Source organism: Oryctolagus cuniculus, chromosome X, assembly GCF_051225735.1.
Source record: "Oryctolagus cuniculus isolate XC-2025 breed Fujian yellow rabbit chromosome X, ASM5122573v1, whole genome shotgun sequence".
NCBI classification, from domain to species: Eukaryota; Metazoa; Chordata; class Mammalia; order Lagomorpha; family Leporidae; genus Oryctolagus; species Oryctolagus cuniculus.
In genome coordinates this window covers 69,977,922-69,983,146 of record NC_142888.1, presented here as the reverse complement: position 1 = coordinate 69,983,146, position 5,225 = coordinate 69,977,922, and the positions used below count along the sequence as shown (strand labels likewise).

The window sequence follows — 5,225 nt, the reverse complement described above, 5'->3', positions numbered from 1 at the left end:
CTGTGTAACTCTGACTTTCAAATAAATAAATAAATCTTAAAAATATTTATTATTAATGCCCTAAAGTGCCTGTCAAGAATAGGCATTTGGTGTATTGGTTGGAATGCTGAGTTGGGATGCCAGCATCCCACATTGGGTTTGAGGTCCAGGCTCCGGAATCTGATTCCAGCTATCTGTTAATGAGAATTGTGGGAGGCGGCAGGTAATGGCCCAGAGTAGTTGTGTCCAGTGACCCTGCCACCCATATGAGAGGCCTATATTGAGTTCCTGACTCCTATCAGCCTGGCCCAGCCCTGACTGTGGTGGGCATTTGGGAAGTGAAACAGTAGATGGGAGTGTGCTCGTTCTCTCTCTCTCTCTCTCTCTCACTGTCTCTTAAAAAATAATGAAATATCTTTCAGATAATTCCAACATTGAGTCGTCTCAATTTGAAAACTGTGTTGTCTTCTCTCATTCAAATTCTATTGTCATGTGTCTTAGTATAAGTTTTTAAAATTTTATTGGGGACATTTTGGATAATAAATCATAAAATTCTGGATCCTATGTAATCTTCCTTGTTAGCTATTACCCTGTTTAGGTATAGCATACAGATGGGGGTAGATGTTCAGTCCATTGTGGCCAAAGGGGGACATTGACTTGCAGTACCTTCTTGCTAATGAGTGATAGTACTATTTGAGCACTTCTTTCTGTCCTAATAATACCTTCCAAGGAAAAATGAGACACGAACTTTCACTACCTCATTGCAACTGCATTTAGCAAGAAGTTCAGCTCCTCTGCTGCCATGGGGGGTGTGGGTAGAGTGAGACAGAAAAAAATATTACAGTGCTAGCACCCTAATATTAGATTTATAGCCTCTGGAACTGTGAGAAAATAAATGTTTAAGTAACCCAGACTATGAAATTTTGTTATAGCAGCCCAAGCAGAGTAAAATGTATTAGATGTATTTAACTAAAGGGAGTTTAAGAAAGAATAGAATCATATCTAGATAATTTTGCAAAACTGAAGAAAGACATACATCCTCAAATTGAAAAAGGACACTGATTCATGAATAAAATGAAGACAAATAGATATAAACCGGAACACATTTAATGAATTCAGTGGAAGACAGGAAAAAAAAGAAAAGAAAAACAATGGAAAAACATAAATAAAAAAATACAGAATGAGATGGATGAAAAAATCCAAAAGTGTCAGTAATCATAATAAATATAAATGGAAACACTTTTATATAAGAGAATAAATAATAGACACTAAGTGTCGTGTCATTACTATTACCAGAGATTTTGTATAAATTGACACGTGGATTCCAGGCAAGAAAAAAATATAGGTTGAATTTCTGAGTTGGCCAAAGAAATCATTCAAGAAAGCCTGATTACTCCACTGCGTTTTTTTTCTTTTTTGAAGAGTGAATTTATTTTTTAATTGTAGCAAATATAGCTCACTACTTTATACTTTCTTAAGTATTGGGGACAATGTCTTTGACTTCCTTCTTAGGCATCTTCTCTTAAGGTCATAGTTTCCCTGAAAAATTTGCTAGGCTTTATACATTTTAGGGCAATGTAAATGAACAAAACAGTATGGATGTAGTAATAGAATGGCAAGTAATGACTGGGCATTCTAAATAATGATTAAAGCTCAAATTAGTTGTCTTCACCAGATGCCTAACTCAGCCAGTCAGAAGTCCCAGGATTTCCTGATCATAAATATATTTATAAAAAGTTGATGATACTTGTTAAAAAATAGATACTTTAAAGGAACTGTAATGAAACCTAAACTAAAAATTCTCAACCACAACAATATCCGTGTTGTGAATAATTAAAGATTTTTTCATTTCCTCATTGAGTATCTGAAAGTAATCTGAAAGATTAAATGCCACCATAATCTAAAACCTGAAAAATTTTTAGTCATAGACTAGCATAACTTACAGATCACTTATTTTATTTATATTGTACAGTGAAACCTTATTAACAATCTTAAGAAAATACCTCTGCCTTTATAACCATAACTGCATATTCAGATTACATTGGCTTTCATGTTTTTAATTAGATGTATTTAGTTGAAACCAAAAACTGTATTCATGTATATGACTTTTAAAGATAATATGTTTCTATTAGGAAGAAATAAAAAAGCTGAAAAAAGAACTGGAAATTTTTGATCCATTTTTTAAAGAAATTGAAGATTTGAAGTATAATTACAAGGAAGAAGTGAAAAAAAAATTCTCTTAGAAGAAACGTTAATAAAAAGTTTCTGAGCAATTTGGTAGTGAATTAACAAGCCCTGTTACTTGTTATGAACAGTTTGAAAATGAAGATGGAAGTCCTGATAATTTTCCTATCTATTAAGAACCATCAGTAACTGCAGTTTTATTTATTAACTTTACAAGTTAAAATTCTGTAGATTAAGCAAATTTCAACTGAAATATTCCCTCCTCTTTACACTTTATCTTTACAAAGGTAAATTAGAATTTTTAGTAAATAAAGTTCTATGGAATACTTATTATAAAAATATAGTTTGAAGACTTTCAGGTTATTTTAAACAGAAAAAAGCTATGGTAAAATGGTTTCTCTACGTTCATTAAAGAGTATGAAGATAAACTAGAACAATTTTAACATTTAAAATGACGGTTTTGTATATATATGTAAAGATTCTCAAATCCTGTTAATTCTTGTCCTTAAATTATCACCCAGCTACAGTGGAAAGAATTTTTCCTTTGTATATGCTTGGGAGCTTACTGTTACTTATATTTTTTGTCTGGGGTTAAAATTTATTGATGCCAAATAAAATTTTGAATAAGCATTTCCATCTGGAAAATTCTCTTCAAATATTAGAAGACATATTGATGTTTCATGGTATTTTTTTTTTGACAGGCAGAGTTCGACAGTGAGAGAGAGAGACAGAGAGAAAGGTCTTCCTTTTTTCGTTGGTTCACCCCCAAAATGGCCGCTACGGCCGGCGCACCGCGCTGATCCCAAGCCAGGAGTCAGGAGCCAGGTGCTTCCTCCTGGTCTCCCATGCGGGTGCAGGCCCAAGCACTTGAGCCATCCTCCACTGCCTTCCTGGGCCACAGCAGAGAGCTGGACTGGAAGAGGAGAAACCGGGACAGAACTGGAGCCCCAACCGGGACTAGAACCCGGGGTGCTGGTGCTGCAGGCAGAGGATTAGCCAAGTGAGCCGCGGCGCTGGCCATTTCATGGCATTTTTACCTATTTGAATATAGCAGAATATTTAGAATTCAAATACAACAATAATGAAGCTAATTTTAATTGCATTTCATCATGGCATTTATACATCAAGTTTTAGATCTCTAAGCCTACCAAATTTCTGATTATCTATTTTTGAAAAGTGATTAAACAAACAGTATCAAAGGTACAGTCATATTTGTTCAAGTTCACGTTAATAACAACTGGTTTTGAATTTGTGTAAGTATCTAGAATTGGCCAGCATAAACCGAGATGATGACGATGGACCATATGGATTTCCATTAATATTTGTTCCTACAAGTTCCAGTGTTTGTTCTAAGAGATCTGCTAGTGGCACAACACTAATTTCCAAGAGTCCAGGATCTTCAGGGTGATGCTTTAATACCAAGGTAATTTCAAATTCATAGTTAACCACAGAGGAATGCCAGCAATACTGTTGTATTTTTGCTACTGGTATCCAGCCAGGAATGTGTCCATTTTCATCAGGCGCTGGATTCCCATTTAACTGTTCTATTCCTGGGAAGATGAAGCCTCAGTGAAAACTCGGTATCCAGCACTCTGGAACCGGTTTGAAGTCCTCCTCAATATTCCAAAAACTTCTTTTGAATTGTCTTTTGAATGTAGAAAATGTTTAAATCTTTTGTCAATTTGTTTGTTGTGTTTTCTATCAAGTCGAGTCCAAAAGTATGGCTGATCTTTCTAAGTAGTAACATAAAAACACGTTCCATCCACTTTTTCTGTTGGAATTGCACATTGGAATGGCCCCTGCATTCACATAGAGGATCCATAAGAAGCTCCTAGCTCCTGGCTTCCCATCAGCTCAGGTCTGGTCGTTGCGGCCATTTGGGGAGTCAACCAGCGGATGGAAGACCTCTCTGTCTCTCCCTCTCTCTACCTGTAATTCTGCCCCTCAAATAAATAAATAAATCTTTAAAAAAGAAAGTTGTAGAGAGATATTTATAGTACGATACCAAATATTTTAAAATAACCACATATATAATATTGGGTGAAACCATATGAAATTGTCAGCATTTTGACTACTAAAATCTTGATTTATAAACTAATAGAATAAAATTCTGAGAGGTTACACATCACATTGATACAGCAGTTAGCTTGGAGGAGTACAAGAAGGACAGAACTTTTGGATGGTAGTCAGAGAGGATTATAGAATTATAAATAAAATGTTAATATTTTACAAGCAGAACACACATCAGTATATTACTTTGTAGTTATCAATTGCTTTTATATATTACCAAATTATGTTAATTGAATATTATCTATAATCCCATTGTAGGAAAGCATTGATGTGTTTTTACATTGCTCTGTTGGCCTCCACCTAGCAGAGAAGATCTTTTGTGACTGAATATCTTTACCTAAGTGTCTACTTCCAACTGGGCTTTGATCTGTCCTTCCAACTGAAATTACACAGAACCTATCGTCACAGCTGGATGATATTTACCAGGTGAATACAATAGAAATAAAAGTTATTGAGCATCATTCAATCCTTTTTGTTGAAAGTTGCAGTAATGTTCCATATAGCCTAGAAAAGTTTTCACATTAGTGGAGAGAAGTTTTCACTGAGGCTTCATCTTCCCAAGTTGAGAAAAATTTAGTATCCATTCCAAATTGCTGCTGGGGTGAGAAGGAAGTGAACTGCAGAGTGAGCTGTCAGCAACTCCCCGGGATCTGAAGGAGCCCAACACGTGCTTTCCACATTCTGACCTGTGCTGTCAATCACCATTCACCAATAGCCCATTCTTCTTATACAATTATCATCTGTTCTCCAGACATCAACATTTGGATATAATTTTTGCAGGCTGTCATTTATCATTATTTTGGGGATAAAGAGACAGTAAAGCATTCTTTAGAGTGGATATTTCCTCTGCAATTCTATATATTCTGGGCATACACAGAAGAAAGTTTCTTCCTTTTTATTTACACTTTTGCAACAGAAATACTAACAGTCTTTCAGAGAGAAAACTGTTAATTGAGAGACCTCAGCTTCCATTCTAGGCAGGTTTTGACTTA

At 35.3% G+C, this 5,225-nt stretch overlaps 1 pseudogene; it reads right to left on the bottom strand.

The window, feature by feature from the left end:
- Positions 1-3,279: 3,279 nt before the first annotated feature.
- Positions 3,280-3,968, bottom strand: LOC103351947 (RNA ligase 1 pseudogene; annotated as a pseudogene).
- Between the last annotated feature and the right edge of the window lie 1,257 nt (positions 3,969-5,225).